Source organism: Lissotriton helveticus (genome assembly GCF_964261635.1).
Source record: "Lissotriton helveticus chromosome 1_1 unlocalized genomic scaffold, aLisHel1.1 SUPER_1_unloc_69, whole genome shotgun sequence".
In the NCBI taxonomy this organism is placed as follows: Eukaryota; Metazoa; Chordata; class Amphibia; order Caudata; family Salamandridae; genus Lissotriton; species Lissotriton helveticus.
In genome coordinates this window covers 461,657-488,739 of record NW_027611713.1, presented here as the reverse complement: position 1 = coordinate 488,739, position 27,083 = coordinate 461,657, and positions in this window count along the sequence as shown.

The following is a 27,083-nucleotide window of genomic DNA, read 5'->3' as shown; positions in this document are numbered from 1 at the left end:
CAGGGTCAGGAATAGGGGGATCGCTACAGAACCTATAAGAATACATCACACCCACTCCACGCTAACTATGGCCATGTTTACGAATCTAGGCATAGTAAAACATACTGTAGAGTATCGTGTATACCTTACCACCCCAAAATACATGTAATGCATTTCGAATAATGTAATATACGGAAAAAAATATTCACATGTACTATATGCACTCAAGCTGTAGAATAATGCTAAAGTAATCACGCATATGTATACATTATTGCTAATTGGTATATGAGAATTTACACATGAAATGGCTCTTAATACAGAAGAAAAAAGGTTCGAGACCATTTCATCACAGAATAAAAATAATTATGAACATACCAGCGGGCAGCTAATGTCTATAAAGTTTCTAAAAATAGAAATTTTTGTTCTCTAAGAATAGTTCTTACTTTAAGCAGAAGATAAGTGTCCCGAAAAATCGTAAAAATATTTTGGGGCTGCTGAAAAAATCGCTGTCCGTGAACTGGAGGGAAAATTGTCCATGTTATTTTGCTATTAAGTTTAAGGCCAAATTCAGGGTGTTGGGAACGCCGTGTGCTAGCTTGCTTAAAAGTCTCTATTTCTGCTCTGGTGAGAACATCATATCATTTAGACTGTCGAAAAAGCTGTCAACAGCTTCCTGGGAGAGTTCCACTAACTCGGAAAAAGGTGTAACCATGCATTCGTGCGCATGATTGTCTCCATTGACGTTTTGATTAGTATTGCTGACAGAAGGTCGTACCTGATCGATGCTGCTTTCATCTTGAACTCCACTACCCCTTAATCGTAGTGGTGAAGTTTCCACGAATGCCGTCATCAGGATTGGCAGCCGTTGAGGGCAGCACAAAGCATGAGCCTTTATCGGACCCAACAATGTTTCTGCATCCATAGGCGCATCCGATTGTAGCGTCAGACAGGTGTCCAACACGCATTCTTCTCCGCACAGCAAGCACCTTAATACAGGTAAAACACATCGATGCCACATTGGTCGAAATGAAAGAAACCAAGTCATGTTCAGGTCTCTAAGCCGGGATAGTCCCAGGATTTTTGATATCCGGTCCCGGTATCCAATGGCTCGGATTGTTTCTTCCCTTGTCGCAGGTGTTTTGTCTGTGACACGGTTTGTCATAACGAAATATAAGGACCAAGAATAGGATTCCTGCAATTAGTCCTAAAATGAGGGGAAGTCCGCCAAAAATCGAATGGACGAAGTCTGGAAAAATACCCAGTATGGCTTTTAATGGTGTTAATGCCATTGAAAATACTGTCTTAAATACTTTTGAGACTCCACTGGTATCAGAAATATTTAAGATTTCATTCAAGATTTCTGCGAAATGTATGGGGGAATTAGTTGATAACAATGAGTGAATCTCCGCAGTCGTCCTTGCGACTAGGAGATCATACGTTTCTTTTGATGACGTGAGTCTGGTCGGCGTCTGAAGAAGCACTGTTTTCATTCTGCTTAAAGTATCTATTCGAATAGAAGTAATTTTCAAGTTAGGCCATGCCCTTGCCTCCCTCTCTGGAAAGGAGCTGGGGAACAATGAGTGTCCACAGCACATGACCTTCGCAGTCGTAGTTACGAGAAGGAGTCCCGGGCATAAGACTACAACATCTGTGATCCACAATTAGAATGTAACTCCCGTTATAGAGTCTTTTAAGGAATGGTTCTATCTCTGTTGCAGGTGCGCCTAGCTGGTGACATAAGAGGTTATTTGAGTTCCCTTCACAGGCTCCATGCAAACTAATTCCATTACACAGAAGTGTACCGCTTAGTGACATCGCACAATTATTGCCACTAAGAAACACTTTCTGTCCTTTATTACTGACACATGCATGTGAATAGGGCAAGTTCCATGTTGTTTTAATGTACCCTTTTCCCAATTTTTCGTACATGCCAGCCTGTATATATTTTTGGCAGTATTGAAACCTGAAGGTTGATATTGGAATATTAATTATCCCATGTATTATCCATTCACTGACAGGTCGTTCTGACATTGTCACTGGTAATCTCTCGAGTTTCTCAATGCTCAGGATTGTATAATCAGCACCCTTTTGTGCCATACTGATTTGTTTATCAGTAAGGTTAAAGATATTGAATAGTGACGTTGTGTTGATTAAATGCCAAGGCACATAGCCTGAACGCAGATTTTGTAACGTCCAGCCAAGCTGTACAATAGAACGCAATTGAGACTGACCGTGTTGTAACAACAGTAAGTCTTGCGATATTATGTCGATTGCTGAAGACACAATGCTGTCCAAAGAAAAAATTCTGGAGGACAGAGTCATTAACCCATTGTCCACTACAGAAAGTGATTTTTCCAAATTAATACGGTCAATTTCCCGTATACTTTCTGCTGTCTCAATTTGAGTTACCTTCCAGGCCTCATTGTAAGCTGCATATACAGAGGCTGCTATGAAGCGTTTTTGACGCTGTTTGCGCGGTCCCATAATGAAATCACGCAAGTCAGCACCATCAGTAAGTAAAGTTAGGTGTTGCTTAATTTCTGTCAGTGTGGAAGTTTGTAGCCATTGAAGGCATAATTTGCCCACACTGTAGGTGGTTATTATCCTTGGGTGTTGTCTTTGGGAATATCTAGGGTCTGGCCTGGTCAATTTGAACCCCTATTTTTTGTTCAGGACAGTTATTAGTATCTGTGGGCCAGATCAACCACTGTTTCCAATCAGGATGTGTTCTGTTTTGGTTTAATATATAGTTTACGTCTATCTCTTCATCTGTAGAGCTATTGCTGTCCATTGTTGGCTTTGGAATAGACGGTTTATTTAAGTCTTTGATTTTGGCTAAGCCAAGACAGGTGGTTTGTTGAACAGTGTCATTTAAAAATATAATTTGTTCTGGGATCATGCAGGCTCTAAACAATGATTCTATACCTTGTACTTGCCATTCTTTTGTACCCCAAACACTTTTAACTTCAACATTTTTGTCCCAATAATCAAAACCAAAAGTATTCATTTGTTCAAAAAATGAGTCTGAATATATCAATTTCGTGTTTGTTAGCATGGTCTTTGTCCCTGTCTTATTTGACAATTTGAAATAAAATGTTTCAGCATTACTTGTGTTGAACCCTGAAAAGTATGAATATTTGTCGTAAAAGGTTCTTGAGCTTCCTTTTGGAGGGGTTGCACAATGTTCCCATTGATTATAATTTAAAACATTTCTAGGTTGTGCAGATTTATGTAGAAAATGGTTACCATAGTGGTTGTAACAGTACATACTATCATAATTAGTCGAACCCTGCAAATAATCATGTTTGGTAAATTTAGCAGACATCACTAAGTCAGACATCATATTATTTATACTTTCAAAGTCCCAATCATCAGCAAATGAGCTTGTTTTTACAAAGTCACTCAACGAGATCTTAATTTGGTGTGGATATTTCAGGATCTCAACCGGACCATAAATTTCGTAGTCAGTATTGTCCCATGCTACCCCACCCGGTATAGGATTGGCTGTGAAGTTGACTGAAGAAAGTTCTCTTTTCTCGACGTGTGAAGATGTGTGTGGCTTCAGGATCAAGTTGATTTTCTGACTTGCTGTGTCCATTTTAGCATATTTTCCCTCAATGAAGCGTCCCAAAGTTAGTACCATGATGAGCCAAAGTATGAGGATAAATGCACCAAAGCCCACCCAAAATTCAATCCATGGAGAAATCAGATATGTTTCTTTCAGCTGTTTCAAAAGTTCTTTAGCTTTATCTTTAAAGGTTTTTGTTGATAGCTGTGTTTTTGATTCACTTAGGTCTTCAGAGGAATCATCGAAGTTTATGAAGTAGCCGGATGCAGTTCTGTCAATTGTTCCAATTGCTTCAGGATTACTGTTTCTTGCATATTCGTTTGTTACTTCATTGTAGGTTGGTGTGTCTTTACTAAATCTTTTTATTTGGGTTTTCAGAGGTTTAAGTTCCAATGCATTGTTGCATAGTCCTTGTTGTTCTTCTGTAGGCGTTTCGAATGTGATTAGCCTCTTAGTTTGGACCTCTGTATTGGTAGCAAATCTTGGTGTTCTACTACTTATCGGGAGTCCACTTGGCCTACTGTTTGTTATCGGCCACATGATTGTGGTTTTACCAGGTCGATGGATACAACTCGGTTCTCCTTTTTACCAGCAAGCGGCGGTAGTACAACTGATCTTGTCCCGTTGATAGACAAGACAGGAACTGCTTTTCTGTAAGAAGGCCCAAATTCCTTCTTTACCGCGATCTTTTCTCTGACTAGATCCCCGACTTTTGGAATCCAGACAGGTCTTGCTGGGACAGGTGGTGGTTCTTCAGTGGTTGTTGGCTGCTGTTTCAACTTTATGTTGCTCAGGTCTTTTCTTGTTTTGTTTAAGTCCTGCAAAATAGCCAAACGATCTTTGATATCAAAGCTTTTTTCCTTTACCACTGAAGTCTGACTGTCAAGATCTAAGACTAACATCCTAGTTCCAAACAATAATTCGTACGGACTGAATCCCTTCAGAGAATTTCTTGGCAGGTTATTTAGACTACGTTGGACACTTATTAGATGTTTGACCCACCCAGCTCCCGAACCTAATACCTTTGCTGTTATAGATTGCTTTATGTCACGGTTTTTTCTTTCTACAATTCCGTTCCCCTCAGGGTGAAATGGACAAGAGTACCGCAATGCAATGCCCATGCTGGTCATGGCCTCCTTATAAGCTCGAGAGCTAAAAGCAGGACCCTGGTCAGAATGCAGCATGCCAATTGCGTATGTGCCGATAAAGACCCGCAAATCTTTTATAACAGTTCTGGCGTCAGCCGAGCGCTGGGGCCACATCCATATGAATCTCGTGCATGAATCCACTGCGACCAGGATATATTTATAGTTACCATCCCTTTGTAAGGGACCACAGTGGTCCAGATAGACACAGGCTAATGGTTTATCTGAGATTAGAAGGGGCGTCTGCGCTGGTCGTCTCACCGTTGATACTTTCATTCTTTGACATATTTCACATTCTAAAACATAGTTCCTTGTTTGTCTTCTCATTTGTGGCCACCAGTATCTCTGTTTTAACAATGATACTGTGGCTGAGACGCCAGCATGTACAGAAGCGAGCCCTTCGTGTGCCGCTATTATTAGTGCTAACCTATGTTCCATGTTTGGAATTGCCCTATCCCCCACTCCAGGGATTCGAGCAAAAGGAACATTGTTTGCATCAGTTATGTATGAGTATTTTACTGGAAAGCCTTTTGGGAGTGTTTCTATCGAATCCTTTTCTGTAGCGCTGACAGCCTGTAATATTTCGCTGTCTATTTTTGTTTTTGACCGTGTGATGGCAGCTACGGAAGCCGTTTGCACAGCTGCCTTCGCGGCCTCATCAGCCAATGAATTCCCTGCAACGTGAACGCCATCACGTTGATGACTCAGTGTATGTATCACGTGAGTCTTTGGTAGTTCTTTCTGTAAAATAACTACTTGTTCCCAGAGCATTTTATGCTTGATTGTGCCTCCTTTTGCATCCTTAAAACCATTCTGAAGCCAGATCTGCAAGTATTCATTGTAAGACTGGACGCAATAATACGAATCGCACACTATGAGTGTGGGGAATTCTCGATCGGTATTTTCAAGCGCCATCTTGAATGCTAGCAGTTCAGCTCGCTGAGCTGTACAGTCTCCCAGAGATTGTGTTTTGGTGATAGCTGGTTTAAATTTTCCTTCGTGCCAGCGACCTTTAACAATCGCGCACGCAGCACTGTAAGCTTGTTTACCCCCCACTGCGGGTTGTGCTGATCCGTCTGTATATATTATACAGCCGTAATGATCTAGAGGCAGAATTTCGGTCGGCGGAGGACATTCGAATTCGTATTGGAGAAATTCTTGTGTTTTTAAATTGGGATCAAATTCGTATACCACGTCTGTTGCAGCAAGAGAATTAGCCCACTGTATCCACCTTGGATGTAGTGCTTTAGCATTCGGAATGCTTGCCTTTGTTACCGCCTCCAAGGCTGGTATCGGTGTCACGATTATTATTCGTTTACCTTGTGCCAGGGCTCGTTCTTTTGCTATAGCTGTCTGTGTTGCAGTAAGAATTTTTTCCGTTGGGCTAAATTTCATTTCAGCTTTAGTGTATAAGTGTGATTTGAATGCAATTGGTACCTTTTCTCCCTCGTTAGAGGTCAGGTATGTGAATCCGCATCTTCCTGGGATGACTCGAATCACAAGATTGCGTGTGTTATCACGTGTTTCTAATTTTGTTTTAATTAACATGTCTGTTTGTAAGGATCTCAAAATTTCTGTGTGTGTTTGAGTCCAATTGGTTCTTTTAAAATCTGGTTTTATTAGATCATAAAGGGGTTTGACCCTTTCTGCGTAATTTGCAATGTATGTTCTTCCGAAATTTAGGAAGCCTAGAATTGACTGTAGGTTTTTTAGTGTTCTAGGTGCTTGGAGTACGGCACATTTCTCTAGGAAATTGTCAGCCAGGCTTTTGCCTTCACTTGATAATTCATATCCTAAGAACAGGACTGTTAGATGGGCAATTCTAGATTTTTTAAAGTTGAATTTGTAACCCTCTGCTGCGAACCCAAGTATTATGGTGTTCACTCTCTTCAAGTGAGTATCCAAGTCATCATCTGTTAGGTATATGTCATCGACATAAGATAATGCTTCGTCATCATATGTTTGTAGTAATTCTGTTACTCTCGCTGAGAATAATCCTGGGCTGTTCTTGAACCCTTGGGGTAACCGACAGAATTGTTTTTGAGCGCCATTTATTGAGAACGCGGACAAATATCTGCTCTCTGGTGCTATATTTTGACAAAAGAATCCATTAGAGATGTCTAATGTTGTTTTGTATTTTTTGCGCACTATGTTATTCATTAGCGCTGCACTATGCGAGTTTTGCACTGCAAAAGTTTTGCAACATGAGTTAAGGTGTCTGTAATCCAAAACTAGACGATATGAATTGTCTGGTTTGGAGACAGGAAACAAAGGGTTGTTCATTTGTGAGGTGCAAGCTTCAATCACCCCCTGGTATTCTAATTGATCTAGGATTTCTTTTACCTGTTTTTTAGCTTCTTGCTTAATTGGGTACTGTCTTTGTGCAGTAGGTTGTGATTTTAACTGGATTTTGTGAGGAGGAGAGTCCTCATCCCATCCTACGTGATTTTTATATAAAGCAGGAGCTTGAGCTACTGCCTACTTTCTAGCAAGTGTGTATTTTTTATGAATTGGGATATGATTTGAGAAGGCAGGCACAATTATTTCTTCGCCATGAGGGCAGTCCCTGACAAACTCTGGTGGCCAGTCTTTTTCAGCTAGAAGGATGTCATAGCCCTTGGAGAGATTATCCCAAAATAGTCCCCTTATTTTTCTAGTCTTATCCCCTTCTATACGTAAAGTTATTTCATATATTTTGTGAGGTTTGCTAACTCTGGGGTCTGCAGTTTCCACTTGAAGATATTCATTCGTGTCCACTGTCTCCAGATGATTCATAAGGACTTTGCGAGCTATGCTCACTTCTGCTGCGCTCTCTAGCATTGTCTGAGCCCATTCTCCGTTTTTCAGTTGTGTCCTCAGTATTCTCGGCATTGTTAACTACTTTAATACTGGCTACCTTCTTTTTTGGAAATTGTAATTTTTTATTTGGATGAGCAGGTTCCTTGTCTTTGGACTTGACGTGCCCTTCCCTGGGTTCCGATCGTCCTCTTCTTTCCGATTTCTGCGAGGAAGTCTGAAAAGATTGAGAGGGACGTGTATCAAAATCTTGATATCTATCCGGTTTCTTTATATTATCCCTATTTCTAAGGTTGTATTTTTTCACAGAGGGCTCACTTTGGGGAGACTTGGGTCCTTGGTCCGGAGATCTTTCTCTCCGCCGAGGAGACCTTCCTCTGGACTGGAATTTCTTTTCTTTTGGATTGGATTGTTTGTTTCCATCCCAGTTCTTCTTTTGACTGTTTAGATTATTTTTAATAAATATTTTTTCAGGACTTTCAATCAGTTGGGGTTTTACTGGTATTCCACCTAAACTATCTCTACCTAGTTCCTCATAGGATTTTTCTATAATTCTGGCAATTTCAGCTGGTTGGTCTGCTATATCTGTTTCTTTTAACCTTTGGCGGATCGCCACGTTTGCTGCTTCTCCCTTTATATTGGCTAGTAATATAGCCGAGACCTGCTTGAAGTCTTTCAGTAATTTCATACCAAGAGTTAAAGCGGGTTCTGGACCGTATTCATCTTGAATTTGTTTTAGCACATCTGGTATTAGCGAGATGGATGGAACACCATGCGTTTTTGTGTAAATGGAAGCAAAGACTGTACCCCAAGTGTCACAGTCCTCCATGTGTGGTGCGATTCCCATTGGAAGACAGATAGTCAGAATCCTGTGTTTATCCACAGGAGTGGTGTCTGGAAACACCGCCTCTATTTGGGTGATTTTATGTGCTAACCAGAATGGTTTTTGTTCCCTTTTAGCTGGTACTTTACCTAGGCAGGACTGTATGTTCTGTGGTGTAATTTTATTTGTGTTCCCCTGATGAGGGGTCAGCTGTGGAATTTTAATTGCTGGTTGGATTGTTGAAGTCTGCATTACATATTGGACTAATTGTCTATGTACTTTTATTAATTGTTTTAGTTGTATTAGAAGATCTGCTGCAGACATTCTTTCGATGTCTGGATGTGGTGTGTATCCGGCTAGGACCGGCCACGTTGCTCCTGGTCTACCTAATGGACCGAGCCTGGTGATGTGATTGTTGTGTTTTAGGGCGCCATTAAACAAGAGCGCGTGCTCTTGAAATTTAAGTGGTACTTCCACCTCCTCAAAAGGAGTGTATTCATCAGGAGGTTCCTCTGTTTTGTAATAGTGGAAGACCTTTGTTACAGCATTTGCTGCTGGAAAGTGTATCCATGAATAGAATACCTCTGTCTGCCGATATTCGTGTGCCTCTATTACGAATATGACTGTGCCACCTCTAGGTGTCAGTCCATTTTCTATAAGTTTTAAAGTTATAGATTTCCTTTTGTTGACCGGGATGAGTATTATATCCGGGTCTGCTTCTTGCATAGTATTATCAGCTGCTACGAGTTCAGCTGCTATTCTAGCTGTCTCTCTTTCTTCATCACTGTCTACCATTTTACTGTCAGGAAGGTTATTTTGTTTGTTTGCAGATCAGGTTTCTTATGGAAACAAAGATTAGATGCACAATATTTTGGAACAGTGTATCCTTCAACGTTGACTAAACCAAGAACCATACATAGGAGTTTCCTCCTGCGAGGTTTGGCGGATATGACCTTTCACCCACTCCAGACGTCTTTGGAGTATTATGGGAAAAAAGGGGTCTGAGTGAAAAAGCACGACTGAGTTACTCTAATGTCTTGCGTTAGTTTTATCACCTTTCCAAACGTTTGGGCGCCGTGTAGTGTAGTTCCTATTATCCCAATAGGCTCTGCGCATTGGAATAATACCTTCAATAGTATAGGCCTAGACCAGACGTTAACTAGGTCTTCTATTGTCGATATTAGACTTAAAGTTTTGGGTTTGCCAGCTAGCTCAGAGTTCACTAGAAACTTTCTCGAATAGGCAAGGAGGAGTTGAACCTCCCTGGATAGACAAGAAGGGATTTAGTTTCTGACATCCATAGAACATGACAACTTTGCTCTCCCCTAATCAAGAGTGTATCTCTAGAGTCGTGTGAAAACAAAAGACAACTTATTTTACTCAGTCAGTACGTGCATTCTTAGTCTCACCAGATTGTAGAGAAAAGGAAGAGACGGGCGTGTTCAATAAAAGATGTTATTTATTGATCAGTCTCTTTTCTCATACAAGAGAAATGGATCGATATTATCGCAATACTTATGGTTAAGTAAAGTGCATACAATAAAAGCAGAAGTATAAAATAATACTGTAAAAACATTTATATGGTTTCTAAGCCATAAGGTGGTTTAAAATGGATAAAATAGATACATACACATATACATTTGACTAATCGTACTCAACTGGTGTTTCTAACTACGCGTACCCCGGTGTACCTGTCCTAAGCCTAATACGTGGGCGGGAATAGAAAGTAGCAGTTTAAGTTAAGTTTGTTTTGCCAAGTGACTGACTCAAGAATTCTCTGCAAGGGGTTATTCAGTTCTGTACCTTGAATCTAGGATGAATGAGGGATGGTATCTCTCGTCTCTGGTCTCGATATTCCAGGCTGCCTGCGAGGGCTACCCGGAAGCGCCGGAGCTGGATTTCTCGGCAGGAGAAAGCAGCGTCTCGTTCTCAGCGCGTCAGGAAGGCGGGGCTGCGCCAGCGGGGTCTGCTCTGCTCTGGGCTTCGGCAAGTCTGGCTGCTCCGATCTCGTCACCACCGCGTGTGTTTGCTTAAGGCAATACCGGTAATATTTATACCTGTAAGGTGCCGAGATTGACGTAAGGATGGACATAGATACGTCAATAAGGATGTCATACGACTTGGTCGTTAGCACATTCTTTTGCTGAAGTTCTCGATGAAATCAAAACAATGGCCGCAGGGTTTTTCCCAGGTTGTCATAGGTTTGATTTGTTTTGAGAACTCCGTATGCCTTATCAGGGGCTGGAGAAATATCGCTTGTCTAATTAGATGGCAAGCGTTATGACCTAATCAGATAACACGTTCCTGTGCCGTAGTGTGGCTTAATCAGATAACGGTTTCTGCATCATGGGATGGCTGCTAGTTAACTTGTTAACCAGAACAGGGTCAGGAATAGGGGGATCGATACAGAACCTATAAGAATACATCACAGTAGTTTCTAGAATCCCCATCACTAACTGTGAGGAGTCTGTCTCGGCCTCTACCTTCAAAGGAGAGCCACGCGATTGCTGCCCACTGATCCTGAGGGACCTGCTGTACTTTGCAGGCTCTCTCAAGTGCAGTCATCCATTTGTGGATATCATCCCCAACTTTGTAGGGGGGAACAATCTTACTCAGGTTTCTATTGTCATAGGACCTGTCTTTATCCTTAGGGATAGTGCTGCCACCAGTGGATCCTAATCCACTCTCTCTGGGCTTCCTTGCTCTAGCAAGTTTCTCTTTGGCCAGGGCAACTTCTAATTCTTGCTTCTGGATCCTAAGTTCAGCCTCTCTCATTTTGGCCTCATGTTCCCTTCTCTGAGGGCTAGTGAACTCCCTTCTGGAGTTACCATGAGAACTTTTAGAAACATGGGAAGTATTGGACTCACCTGAGTGATTCCTCCCCCTCCTATGCTCCTGGTTAAGTCCATTTGGGGGTCTGAATGGGTTGGACCCACCTTCAGTCCCAAATAAGCTTAAGTTAGCCTGGTTAAGCCTGCTGACTAACACCTGGCTATTTCTCTCATCATCAGTCCCACTTTCCTCCTCCTCCTCCTCATCTTCCTCATCCTCTGGCTGAGTATCTCCAGTGACCTGGTCTTCCTCATCTATGTGGATAACAGGGGCAGGGGCATCAGTGTTTTCTTCTTCAGAAGGAGATCCTCCATCACCAGTCCCTGAGGGGCCTGGTTTAGAGTTCTTTAGAGCTTCAGACTGGTCTAAAAGCTCTCTGAGGTGTCCTGCTGTAGGAGTAGGACCTGTTTTGATTCCTCTCATGGAACACAGCTGCCTCAGTTCCTTAAAAGGAAAGATAGCAAATTTGGATGGTGCCCTTTGAGGGTCACTCTCAACAGAGATGGGTCCAGTGGATCCCTCTGCTCCAGACATTGCTCTAGTGTGGTGGATGTGTTGCAATCTACCTACACTTGTGTTTTCCTACCAAACCTATTTAGTAGTTGTAGTCAGGGTGTGCTACTCCCTATCCTCTTCAACAACTAAGTTCAGTAGAACTTAAGTATACTAGTCTTGTTTTAGTGTACCTATCAGGTACCTGTATGATCTTTCAAATGATACTCTCAAAGATTGTAATGGTAAAACAACAGCAAGCTCAAATCCCAATGCGCTGCTCACCAATGTGAGAAGTTGGCCTGGTATATGATGCTCACTAGTTCTAGTGATCACCTTGTACCATGCCAAGCAACCTCCTTGGTGCAGGTTGTAAAGTCAACCTTATAGACAAGCTATCCTAGGGGTAGCATGGACTAAGCAGTCTTAGGCTAAACTCTGTAAAGGCATGTGAAGCAAGCTGTTTTACCATATACAATCCCTTGAATACCAAATGAAAGGACACCACACAGATATATATTGAAAATATATATAGATTTATTTCTACAAATATCCACTATACTCTTTATGAGCACAGAAGCAAATGCGTTACAACAAAACACAGTTTAAATATACAAAAGTTGCACAATTATGGGTGAGCCCTAGGGGCCACCTAAACCATATACTAAAATAGTGGTATAAGAACCACTATGGGGAAAGTGAAGAGGCCTAGGGCCTGGGGAATCGCTGGAGCTGTTCGGGACTAGCAGTGAAGAAGTCGGGAAAGGCCCGCGGGACTCGGGTGCAGTGCGGAAAGTGCACGCAATACCAATGCAATGTCAATGGTACGTAAAAGTTACAAAGTTAGTTATTAAGGAACCTTCCGAGTGACCTAGAAGGATGAAACTTTAGACACAGACACTAGAGGTGTATACCAGTGTGGGAACACCGGCGTTGCTGAGTTACCTCACCCACAGGAAGCGGGTGCACAGGGTCGAAGTAGTGTCGGGTTTCGTCACGCGGGTCGATGGTGCTTTGAGCTGAAGATGCTGCAGGCGGCTCGATGTGAAGAGTTCCGGTGGATCCAAGGGTGGATCTGAAGAGTTGAAGACCTGAAAGCAGAGGGGATAATGTTCAAAGTCACTAGCCAGTGACTACCGTGGAACCAGGAAGGAACCAGGCGATGTCGGGTGCAAACAGGCGATGTCGTGAAGATTGTCTCTGCAGCCACGTGGACACGAAGAGGTCAAGGACTTCCAGGCATTGGTCACGAGCTGTCCCACAAAGGCTCTCGCTGATGGCGGTGTCGACAACTTGATTGGAGCAAACAGGTCTTGGCTAAAGCAAGCCATGCAGGAAGTGATTCAAGCTTCTCACTCGGACCAGCAAGGTCAGAGCGGCTGCTCCTTTTCAGGGGAGCAAGGGCCGGTCTGGAGCAACCAGACCAGTGGTGTGGTTCGTCGTTTTCGTCGCCAAGATGGCCGCTAGCCACGTGGCAAGTGGCCAGGATGGCGCGTCGAGTGGCACGTGCAAAAGGGCACCACGCAGCTCATGGAGATGCTGGGGGGCTGATCTTCGGTGCAAGGGCTGCTCGAGGTTGGGGCTTCTCAAACCCCAAAGCACAGTGTCGAGGGTGCCTCGGATGCTGCGCAGTCAGCTTCTCGGGGGTCTTTCAAGAGGTCCGGTCCCACGTCCCTTGGTGCCTCCACGGGTCCCTTCTTTGCAGGGACTGTGGATCGGGCTGTGAGAAGTCTGGGAGTCTGGGTCTTGTCAGGCTTTGGGCTCGGGCTCCAGCGGGAGGCGGCGGCAAAGCAGACGTCGAGTTGCTGGATGGTGCCTGTGTTCACAGGGTGGCCACTCCTAGGCCACAAGGGAGATGCTCTTCAGTCTTCTGTGCAGCAGAATGTCGAAGTCCAGTCGTCTTTTTAGTTTCCAGTTGATTCAGGATGATCTGAAGTCTCAGGACACAGCTCCCACTCTTATTCGAATCTGGGGGGCCGGATCACCTACTAGGTCCCTCCTCTGGGTGGGACCAGGAAGGGGAGTGGTTACACCCCCTTTCCTTTGTCCAGTTTCGCGCCAGGACTGGGGCTGGAAGGCCCCAGCACCGGTTTGAACTGGCCTATGCACAGGGACACCTTGTGTGCCCCAGGCATGTCTGATTCTATTCAGCCCTCTCCTACCCAATACACAAAATCCTGTCTGGGGTGGTGCTAGCACCCCCCAAGGCAGGAAACCCTTTGTCCAAGCTGCCCTCGCTGGAAGGATTCCCAGCAGCAGGAGGTCAGACTTGTGTCAGTGTTGGCAGCATCCATTTTGTGATGCTGAGGCTCTGTTTAACTTTAACCGGGGTTCAGGTTAGGTACATGTCGTGTCCCCCTAGAAGGGTGGAATGCTACCCCCGTTGCCAGAACTGGCGAGGGGGTAGTATTCCAATTCGTATGACACCTTACTCGACATGTTTTGATAAAGCCAAACCCAAGATAGCATTTAACCGCGAGGATTATAATGCACTTAAAAGTATATGGTATGGCAGTATCATGAAACAGCTAAAGGACATGGTTCCGAAAGCTGCAGACAGGCTCAGCTCATGCCAGAGCACCATCCCACATATTTCCAAGCACTCTGCCTCCAGGATTGATGAGGCCTTCCATAGGAGTGACTGATAGGAACATATGTGTCCATTTTAGGTTAGGTATAGGCATACTACACCTAAGTAAGGGGTGGTTACACCAACTTACCCCAGCTGAGTGATCAGCCAGTTGTGTCAAATATGGAGGCCAGGCCAGGGGTGGCACAATACGTGCTGCAGCCCCTGGTAGGCCTTGGAAGCACCTATGCCCTGGGTTCCTGGGATACACTGTTACTGGGGCCAATAAGGTGAACCAATTCCAATTGGGTATGTACCTAAGGTACATGGAGTCCATTTTAAGGAGAGAGCAATTAGCCTGGGGCCCTGAATAGCAGGATCCCAGGCCAACTAAAGTCAAAAAACCAGCTAAACACCAGGCAAAAAGTTTGGGGGTAACCATAGTCAGATATCCACCTTCCTACACCCGAGACCTAGGAGAAGCAACATTCTGGATTATGACCTTTGCAGGAGCGGTTCAACAAAAACCAGAAAATCAAATAACTATTACTTTATAACTGCTGACCCTTCACCCTTAATTGGTGCTCATAGGTTTGTGAGAATCACTTTGTACTGAGCTCCTCCATTCCACAATAATTCCTATCAATACTTTTGCTGTCATGGATTGATTCTGTCCTATAACCAGTTAGAATTTGGTTGAATGAATCTCTGTAAATAAGAAACTCACAGCACATATTTATACAATTAATCTAACCGGGACTCATTTGCACAGCCAGCTGTGACCAAGATCCAGCTCGATGATAAACACCTCTGTTATATATAATTCATCTAACTATCAATCATTTACACAGCCAGCGGTAAGCCAAGATCCAGCTCGATGATAAACACCTCCGTTATATACAATTCATCTAACTGCGACTCATTTACACAGCCAGTGGTGAGCCAAGATCAAGCTCAATTATAAACACCTCTGTTGTATACAATTCATCTAACCGTGAAGCAGTTACTTAATCAGCGCTGGGTGAGTTAAGATCCAGCTCGATGATAAACCCCTTTGTTATATACAATTCGTCTAAGCGTGACACGTTTACACAACTATTGGTGAGTCAAGATCCAGCTCGATGATAAACACCTTTGTTACATACACTTCATCTAACCGTGAATCATTTACAGAGCCAGCAGTGACAAAGATCCAGCTTGATGATAAATTCTTCTGTTGTATACATTTCAACTAACCGTGACTTATATACATACCCAGCGGTGAGCCAAGATCCAGCTCGAAGATAAACACCTCTGTTATATACAATTCATCTGACCGTGACTCATTTACACAGCCAGCGGTGACCAAGATCCAGCTTGATGATAAACACCATTGCTATATACAATTTTTTTATTTTTATTTTTTTGTCCTCATACATGCCACCTGAAGATATGAACTCTAAGTGGGATCACTCCGAGCCACTTGCACACCAAGTCTTCTTGGATTCCACCCTTAATTGAGTGTGCGGAGCATACAGAGATCGCCCAAGGTAGGCTATTTCTTAGTCCAACTCCCCATCGTCACGTTACCTTGGAGGACCAGACCTATAACCTTTGGCATAATCATTGGACTTCAGTTATTTTTCGGCCCAAATTTTTAGAGCTGACCACACTTTAGTAGCACTTTCTCCACCACACGCCATGTCCAACTGACTTATCATCATGATATTCCTCAGGCACTCCGCAAATTTTGGAGGAGCCTCCGACTTCCACTCTCTGCATATTTCCCTCCTTGCGATCACAATAACATAAAAGATTAATTGTGTAGCTGGATTATTAATCGAGTACCCTTGTGGGAGACCAAAAAAGATTAATCTGAGGCAACAGGTGATCGATGTTAATAAGACCTCTTCCAAAAAACCACACACCTGTCTCCAGTAACTAGTAATTTGAGGGCACTCAAGAAACATGTGCAGGTCATCAGCTGCCAACAGCTTACATTTCGGGCAACAGTATCGCTCAGCTGATAACCTAGAGAGTTTGGCCGGAGTCCAGTAGACCCTATAGGCTGTAAACAAGTGATTCCTTCTGAGATTTGCTGGTTTGATTGTCTTTTGTGATATTGCAAATGAATCAGACCAAATTTTTCTGATCACCTCCGGATTCTCTGCTAGATCTCCACTCTAAAGGCAGGATATTTCAGAAGTTAAAGTGTCTTTTGCCCCTAGCAGAGTGCTATACCAGAAGGCAACCTCCCGCTTCCAACCACTACCTCTATCGATAAGATCTAGAATTTGTGACTCCTCCTGCATCCCCCAACATTGTCTCCCCCACCATGAAGACAACTGGTAGAACTTAAATCTTGTTAGGGACCCCTCAGTAAGATTTACTAAAGATTCCCAGTCTAACAACCGAGAGTTAATACTAAGGTCCGCCCACTTTGCAAAACCTGCCTCTCTCAATGGGATTGCCAGTCGATCTAACAAACAGTCTGGGGTACCAGGTGAGTCCCAAATGGGGGCATGCATGTTGTAGTAGGGGATTTGCATAACTTTCCGGAGGTACAGCCAAGTTCTTAATGCTGCCTGTAAGATTTTCAGGAGGACCTTTTTATAGAATTTTTGGTGGCCAAATTTATAAAGAAATAATTCCGGGCTTAATGACTGGTCAGATAACATTGCCTGAAATAGGCGACCATGCGAGGAAGAGTCAAGCCTGTTCTCCAAAATTCTAAAATTTTTGAGCTGAAAGGCATAGCAATACATTAAAAGATCCGGTAACGCAAGGCCTCCCAACTTCAACCCCCTTCTCAACTTCCTCCAAGCTACCCTGGGGGATTTTGTGGCCCAGATGAATGAGCCGATCTTCCCTTGTAGGTTGGCGATGTCCTTGTGGTCAAATGATAATGGTATGTTATTAAACAAAAAAGTTATTTTGGGGAGGATGGTCATTTTTATTAGATTCACTCTTCCGTAGATGTTCAAAGGAAGGGCCACCCACTTAGATAATAACTTGCTAACTTCCTTTACCACCATCTGCCAGCTAATTTTAGTGGTATCTACTAGTTTCTGTGTAAGATGTATTCTTAGATACCTCATTTTTTGTTTAGCACCCTGTACTGGGAGGGTACTATTCCAACTCATGATTTCGGTCTTTTCTTTATTTATTTTGTAACCCGAAACTTTTCCAAAATCTTCAGATAGTTCAAACGTATGGGGTCAGCTTCTGTAGGGTTAATGGTATAAAGAAGAGCGCCTGCACATAATGCCGTTTTAAGTTCTACCTCCCCCATTTTAAAAGGCAGAATAGCAGGAACCGATCTCAAGGAATATACACAGGGCTCAATGTATACATCGAACAGTAGGGGGGACAGGGGACAGCCCTGCCTTGTGCCTCTGGAGATGTTCAACCAGTCCGTCATCCCCCCATTAATCAGGAACCTGGCCCGAGGGTTCTTATATAGGGATTTAATTCCCTCAACAAACATGGGAGGGAACCCAAACCTGGTCATTGTCTCCCATAGGAAAACCCAGTTGACCTGGTCGAACGCCTTAACGGCATCTATCGCTACTATTGTAAGTGGGAGGCCTCTTTCTTCTGCAACATCTATTGCCCCCAACACCTGGAACGTAAGTTCGTTGAGCTGCCGACCCGGTATAAAACCCCTCTGATCTGGGTGGATAATTGACTTAATAACTTTTGCTAACCTGGAGGCTAGTAATCCAGACAAGATTTTCAGATCAGAATTCAAGAGGGAAATCGGCCTATATGATTCTATCCTCTGAGGGTCCTTATTTGATTTTGCTATTAATACAATAGTAGCCTCCAACCAAGAGGTAGGAATACTTTCCCCTTGAAGAAGAATTCTGTTGAAAAGTGATACAAGCACAGGCAGAGTTACTTCTAGATTGTCCTCGTAGACTTCTGTTGGTAAACCATCAGGGCCCACCGCTTTCCCCCGGCTCATCTTCTTCACTTGCGCCCTCACCTCCCCTTCCGTGATTTCGCTGGCCAAAAAGCTCTTTTCCTCCTCGGGTAGTTGGGGCAGATCTATCAGGCCTAGCCAGGATACTACCGCCTCTACTTCAATGCCACCATCCTCTTGAAATAGTCCCTTAAAGAATCCCCTAGCTTCCTCCCTGATCTCATCTTCCCCTGTTATCACAATCCCAGAGACTCGCTGAATTAGCGAATCTATGCTATTCCTGCTCTTCTCCACCCTCGCTTTCCAGGCAAGAAGGGCTCCGCGTTTCTCCCCATATTCAAAATTTTCCATTGCGCTGACCTCCCACCTATCCTTAACGACTTTGTCACTTCTTGCTTGGAATAGAGACTGGAGTTCCAGAAGATCTTTTTCTAGCCTTGGAATACTTTCCCTATCTGCCAGGACCGCTGACTGCAATTCTAATTCTTTCTTTTTCATCCCTTCAAGGTCTTGAATGTCTCTTATCTTTGATGATTTCCTATTGAAGGACATCAGAGAGCTAAATATACCTCTTAAATAGGCCTTAAAGGATTCCCGGACCAGTTGTTCTGTGCCTGAACCTATGTTGAAAAGAAAGAACTCAGAAATACTTTCTTTAACCTTGGACTTAGTCTGGTTCTCCAGCAGGAGTGTTCTGTCCAGGGTCCATCTAAACACAATAGGCTTAATCCTAAAGTTTAATATAAGCTCTATCGCTGAATGATCAGAGAGGCCTACAGGAGTATGGGTTACGGACACTATGTCAGAGATTAAGGTACGATCTATCAAAAAATAATCTATTCTTGAATAATGTTTATATTTCTTGCTGTAAAAGGAATATTCTTTAACAGCACCATACTTAACTCTCCAAGCATCCTGAATATTAAAATCTTTCATGATGTTCCTTAAAACAAGGAGAGAGTTTTTTGTGGTAGAATATTTCGCTCTGGAAGTACGATCAAGCAGAATATCAAAGACCAGATTAAAGTCCCCTTCTAATATAACTGGCGCGTTATACTGTAATAGGCTACACTCCAACTTCAAACGGAAGTTGGAGTTATCCTCGTTGGGGCCATAATAAACTGCAAACGTATAAGGAACACTGTCTATTAACACGGCTGCCACAAGCCATCTGCCAGACTGGTCAGTATCCCATTTCCGGATTTTTATCCCTTTGTTCGCTCTAATGATAATAGCTACCCCCCTTGATACCCCCGTCTGCCTTGAACAAACTACCTCCTGTACCCAGCCTAGTTTAATCAACACTTGTTACACAACTTTGCCTCTAAATGAGTTTCCTGTAATAGACAGACCGATGCCTCTGAGTTTTTAAAAAAATCACAGACCCTTGATTGTTTCTTCACACTCCCAATACCATTAAGTTTCCAAGAAATAATTTTTCTACCATTAACCCCACAGACAGCCATGATAGCCCTTAACAAATAACATTCCCACTTTCCAATGCGCTGACTGACTTACTGGTTTTGCAATATATGAGGACTTTTTTCCCCCCCCCATTACCCTTCCCTAACCCTCCCACGGGGAACCCTCCCATCATATCAGGCGCTGGTCTCGCCTATAGGGAACCCCCTGCTCCAGCAGTACTGCACACACTTATTCGACTATTGCAGGACTTCCGGATATTTTATGTAATTTATATCTGGGGGGGGGGGGTTCTATTATGTTTTTTTTTCAGTGACTGACTGTTTGGCAAACATGCTTTTACATTTTATATTTATATATTTTTTTCTTTTTATATATCTCCCCCATGTTTCCTATTTTTCTTTTTACTCCAGGTACTGTCCAACAAGTCCTCCCACTTTAGTTCACCACTTATCATCTAGTTAAAGTAATCAAAGACCAAACTATGAGGTAAGGCGGACCGAGAAAGGCACCTACTTAGAATCAGTTCCTTAACGCTGTAAGTTTGGAAATTGACCAGGATTTTTCTTGGTGCCTTCCTATCTGGATGTAACCTAAAAGGATCCCTGTGCACCCTCTGGATCTCTGATTCCAGATCGATGTCTGGCCGATCTTTTAAGACCCCCTCTCGTTAGAGCTTGCACACAAAACCTTTAATATCCTCAGCTTCCTCCCCTTCTGGAATTTTCAAAATTCGGAGGTTGTTCCTGCGTGTGTGCATCTCCAACTTTTCTATATCCATCGTTAATAAGCGGTTTTGTACTTTTAAGGAAACTATATCCTTGGAGTTACTCAACGTAGACTCAGATAACAGGGAGACTTTATACTCCAATGCGTTTGTGCGAGCACATATGTCCTCTAATTTTGCCTCCAGATGGTCAAATCTGTCATGTAGACTTTTCTGGTTACTTTCTGATACATCAAATTTACTCAAAAGATCCTCCCTAAGGGACTGAAATAGGGAGCCAATTCTGTCTCCTTCAGACTGAAAATTAGTCGAACACGTTTGTGGTTGAGAGGCCGTGGCATCTTGAGGAGCTACAGAAGTTGTCAGGAAGTGGACCTGTGGCTGGACCTGAGGCTGGACCTGAGGCTGGGCCTGAGGCTGGACCTGACCGGGACCAGGACCCACTGGAACCTGTGACACTAAGGACAATGGGGAGCTAGTCATCCCAGTCACTTGTAAATGCACTTGCTCTGGGGGACCCTGTATGGTGTTATCTACAGGCTCCCCTCTCTCAGTTGTTGTTGAGGCCCCCAGCTCCTCTCCATCTTGAATATTATCAAGGAGTGCATACTGGTTTTCCAGCGTAAGGGCTGAAGGCTGAGGCGGAGCTAACTCATTCGCTTTTCCCTTAGGACCCGCCATACGCTCCATAATTTTGAAGTAAACTTCGAGCGATGGAGTATTTTTCTGAGGCTGTAGCTGAAATGTTGCCTTAGTATTCCCCGCTTTCTTAACTCCTAACTGTCTCTTCCTTTTATACGGGGTTACTGGGGTCGGGCCGCCTCTCTCAAAATTATCCACAGAGTCTAAAACACCCTTTGACTTCAGGTCTTGTTTAGACCTTAATTGATATCTGTTTCTGCTATTGGTCTTCTCGAGTTGTTTTCCAAAATTTTTACTTGATTTACTCTCAGCTGATGGTGGAGGAGCTACTATGGGACAAGGCACCACCACTCCCCCTGTAAAAGTTGAAGTCCCACTCTTCTTACAAAGTGTTAGTTGAGCTAATGCAGCAGATAACACTGATTCCAAATCCATGCAGCCCCCCTTGTTAGAACCGCCTTACCGGTATTTTGGGCGCTGACCCTGCTCACTGTTGAGACATGGCACCGGCAAACTGGCCCACAAAACTGTATGGTGAGGAGTGCGACCTGAGCGTGGTTCCAGAGCCTGTTCCGCTGTTTGCCGACCGACCGCGCTGCTTCTGCTCCTAATGCCGGCAAGAGGGAGGATTGTCTGCTGCTAGACTCGGCTCTCCCCACCGCACCGCTTGCCATACGTCTTTCAGGGTCCTAGCGCCTCCGAGCGCTTCAACCGGTTCTCCTGCTGTAGAGACACAGAGAATACGTGTCCGAAGGCGACCCCGAAAGGGAAAGTAAAAAAGCCCAATTATCTCACCGCATCGGGAGATTGAAGACCGCGTCCTGCTTTTCCTCTATCCTGCCTTCTCCATCTGCAGTACCGCTAAGCTGCGGAGCTCCGCGATGGGCGTTAGCCTGCCGCTGCCATGTTCCCCCGCCTCCTGAAGGTAAAAATCTTGCTATATACAATTGATCTAACCTTTACTCATTTACATAGCCAGCGGTAAGCCAAGATCCAGCTTGATGATTAACACCTCTGTTATCTACAATTCATCTGAACATGACTCAATTACACAGCCAGCGGTGACCAAGATCCAGCTTGATGATAAACACCTTTGCTATATACAATTGATCTAACCGTGAATCATTTACATAGCCAGCGGTAAGCCAAGATCCAGCTCGATGATAAACACCTTTGCTATATACAATTGATCTAACCGTGAATCATTTACATAGCCAGCGGTGACCAAGATCCAGCTCAATGATAAAAACCTTTGCTATATACAATTGATCTAACCGTGAATCATTTACATAGCCAGCGGTGACCAAGGTCCAGCTCGATGATAAACACCTTTGCTATATACAATTGATCTAACCGTGAATCATTTACATAGCCAGCGGTGACCAAGGTCCAGCTCGATGATAAACACCTTTGCTATATACAATTGATCTAACCGTGAATCATTTACATAGCCAGCGGTGGCCAAGATCCAGCTCGATGATAAACACCTTTGCTGTATACAATTGATCTAACCGTGAATCATTTACACAGCCAGCGGTGACCAAGATCCAGCTCGATGATAAACACCTCTGTTGTATACAATTTATCTAACCGTGAATCAGTTGCATAGCCAGCGATGACCAAGATCCAGCTCGATGATAAACACCTTTGCTATATACAATTGATCGAACCGTGAATCATTTACACAGCCAGCGGTGACCAAGATCCAGCTCGATGATAAACACCTTTGCTATATACAATTGATCTAACCGTGAATCATTTACATAGCCAGCGGTGACCAAGATCCAGCTCGATGATAAAAACCTTTGCTATATACAATTGATCTAACCGTGAATCATTTACATAGCCAGCGGTGACCAAGGTCCAGCTCGATGGTAAACACCTTTGCTATATACAATTGATCTAACCGTGAATCATTTACATAGCCAGCGGTGGCCAAGATCCAGCTCGATGATAAACACCTTTGCTGTATACAATTGATCTAACCGTGAATCATTTACACAGCCAGCGGTGACCAAGATCCAGCTCGATGATAAACACCTCTGTTGTATACAATTTATCTAACCGTGAATCAGTTGCATAGCCAGCGATGACCAAGATCCAGCTCGATGATAAACACCTTTGCTATATACAATTGATCTAACCGTGAATCATTTACACAGCCAGCGGTGACCAAGATCCAGCTCGATGATAAACACCTTTGCTATATACAATTGATCTAACCGTGAATCATTTACATAGCCAGCGGTGACCAAGATCCAGCTCGATGATAAACACCTTTGCTATATACCATTGATCTAACCGTGACTCATTTACATAGCCAGCGGTGGAGCCAAGATCCGGCTTCATGATAAACACCTCTGTTGTATACAATCCATCTAATCATGAATCAGCTACAGAGTCAGCGGTGCATTAAAATCCAGCTTGATAATAAACACCTCTGGTAAAGGGCAACGATGATGGGTGCATTTACAGATGCAACAATGGACATTGGTGTCACTTCTTCTACATCAGGGCTTGGGTGGTGAATGCCATGCCCTGCAAGCATTAACCCTGAGAGTCACAGCTCACATTCTTCTCCTTTCATTCTTCCATGTCAGGGCCTGGGTGGTAAATGCAGTGCACTGCAAGCAATAACTCCGAGAGTGACAGTTCACATTCGTCTCCTTTCACTTTGCTTTTGGAAACTGTTCTCTGACCGCTGTCACTGAATCATTACTGTTGTAGAAAACAACCAAACATCACAACCAGCTGTGACTATTCACCAGTGTGTGCTTGTTAAATTAGTTCTTCCTGCAGGGACTCAGTCCAAGTGTGTTGAGATTATAGGTTTTATCACTAATCCCTAAAGTTAGCTGAAAATACCCTTCTTAGTCCAAGCATTGTTTCTAGAGCTGCTTTTGTTGCGAGGATTCTGCTCATGCACAGAACTATGCTCAGGAAACCAGGACCTCAGTGTATTGTGGTGAATCAAAAACCCACCTCAGTGCCCGGAACCCCTATCCGACTATCAACAGTGTCTCATTCATTCTCCGTACTACAGCAAAGCTACCAATGATAAGACGACCCAGAACAAGCGACTTTGGGACCTCTCAGGAATAGTGGGAATCAAGAGCACTCTTTCATTTTTATTCTCATAAATGTCCACAACGTGAGCAATCAGAGACATGGTACAGTTTAAAATGTTTATTTCAACTACGTGCTCTAAGATGCAGTATCTTCGCTACCATAAGTAAAAGGAAGCATACATTTAATACAATCAGCATTGTTACAATTTCTTAAAATACAAAGGGAAAAATCATATTATAATGATAGTGGAACCAGGTCTATAGCACCTTGTGTACCACCCTCCCCTTGCTAGGAGCTCGGTATTATAATAATAGAAGACCTCTAGGTTAAAACGGGGAACCCCATAACTCCAAAGTCAGGTGAAGTGAATCACATCCAAGATCAGCACAGCTCTTTTTCGATCGAAAGGTTTATTCAACCTGCATCAACAGCATACATTGTTATTTTAACCTTGAACACTTTGTGCAGACTTGAGGTCGCAGTGTGAGTCTAGAGATGTGAAAAACAGACCGTTCTCATGTGAAGGAAAAGCAAGTAGTTTGTCTTTATAAAAACAGAGACGTAGTGTTGTGTGCAAAAGCAGAAAAATGGCGTTTGAGCAACTAACTCACTTATGCTAACATAGCAATGTGTGCAGGCAGAACCGTATCCTCAATACACCCTCCCTTGATTGGGCCAGTGCACAAAAAGAAACATAAGAAGAATGCAGAGTTCAAGTTCATCCAAGAAAGAAATAAGTTCATTCTTGTCAAAAAATGGGTCACGAGGAAATGAAAGGGGCAAAAAGAAAAGAATGTCTGTTAAAAAAGAAAACAAATGCAAGTGAGAAAAAAAAAATAACACCACGGGGAGAAGCAAAAAACTTGAGTGATGCATCGCATGCCGGATCGTTGCCAATCGAATCCATCAGCGTGTATGCACAGTATGTCGCAACAGCCTCCAAAAGGAAGTCATTGTTATTGTCAGCAAAGAGTTCCGCCATTTAGTTTAGTAAGGGAAATTAACATACATGTTCTTCAATTGCAACAGCCTCTAGCACGATCAGAGGACAACTTGCATTTATGTCAAGATAACTCCGTTCCAGGAAGTCATGCGCAGCCGTATATATGTCCCAATTCGGTAAAACTCAGTGTGCTGCTGCACAGATCATAATCCTGATTCCAGAACAGGCAAACTCATGAGCCACTAAGGAATTCATTAGATGGTCAAAATCTGGAGTAGGAGACACCGTATTTGAGAGACAGAGTTCTAAAGTCCATTTGAATTGGCAATCCAGGCAAAGGAACACGGGCTGAGCGCAAGTAAAGTATGAAAAGCGAAATGAAAATCCATATGCCACGCCCAATGTGCCCAATGGCAGTACTACTACTCCATAGTGTTCAAGCTTTCGATCATGAAGCTGGGTGAGCCTGGGTCGGCTGTCTCTTGACACAGACAGTGCAGCAATTTCGGAGCAAGCAAATCAACAGCAGCACACTGGCAGCCAAGGCGAGAATTAGAGGGAAGCCGCCAAAGATGCTAGAAAAAAATAGATTGAAAAAATGCCGGTATCACACCAAATATAGTTTGGAATGAGGTCACAAGGCCAGAGCTAGCAGTTTAAAAAAAGTGGGCCAGGCCTGTAGTGGTTGAGGCATTAAAGATAGTGTGGATTAAAGCGCCAAAATGAAGTAGGAGATCCGTATTTAAAAGCACATGTACTTCTGTACGTGAGTTAGTAACATGAAGGACAAATCTTTCATGAGAAGAAGTGAGAGCGACTTCTTTTTGAGACAATAAAGCTCTTATTCTCTCCAACTTGTTGAACTCTGCTTTCAGTGTCGGAATGGAAGGCCACATAGAGATATCAAGCCTCCAATGCGGGGGCGGGAAAAGCAAATTTTTACAGCAAACTACTTGCTGTGAAACAGTGACAATGTACAGAATTCCAGCCAACATCCCGCAGCAAGCTTCATTATTTAAAAGCAAATAGCTACCATTAGCTAATAGTGTGAATGTTGGTAGGATAGCTGGCACAGGAATTCCCTTCAAAATGCAAGCTAAATTCGGAGCCTCCACATTACACGTGCCGTGCAATTGAACATTCTTGCATACAAGTGAATGATCAGGTGTGGAAGTGCACACCTGCCCTTTTAAGTAAAAGCTCTTAGCCATCCCTCAGACATTTGTATGAGAAGGGCAGAGACCAAACTTCATGGAGAAAAGCGGTACCAAGTGGTTCACATCTACCCAGGGCATAGTGTTTCATACATGAACTAAACTTAAACAGAGGAAAAGGCAATGTTATTAAACCATGGATGAGCCGCACAGCTGAATTAGATTCGGCTACAGAAAATGGTAATGGTTCTAATTTTTTTATATGCAATAGAGAATATGACGCATCCTTCATAGACATGAACTGTTGTTTTTCTGTTAAATTAAACGGTAAACACACTGGCGAAATATTAATGTAGTCCCAAGGCACTTTCCCAGATTTTAAAGTTTGTAAGCTCCATGCAAACTGCGTGATGGACCGCAATTAATTTTGACCATGGAACAAAACAGAAACATCATCTTACACAATATCCACAACAGATGAAACAATATTATGCAAGGTGTCAATTCTGAAAGAGAGCGTGTTAATGCTATTATCAAGGACAGCAAGCACTTTTTCTAAATTAGCTTGGTCGATTGCTCTTAAACGGGAAGCAGCCTCAACCTGCGACAGTTTCCAAACTTCATAGCAAATAGCACATATATATATCTTTTAGATCTTCCACTCACAGGACCCTTAACAAAATCAGTTAAATCAACATTGTCGGTCAACAAAGATAAATGATGTTTAACAGATGAAAAGGTGGAATGTTTCAGCCAATTTTGACATAATTTCCTCACTGACTAGGTGGTAACTGAATGGGAAGGTTCAAAACGAGGATCAGTTCTGTTCTGTGTGAGGCCAGGGGCTAAACCCAAAAAGGCCATGTTGACAAGAATCAGAACTTGTTGGCCACAACAGCCAACCCTCAGGATCCAGGGACGAAATGTTAAAGGAGGAATTTGAAATTAAAGATTGTAATTCATCAAGGGACCTATCAGTATGATTGTTCCAATTAGGGTAAGCATGCAGATTAGGAAT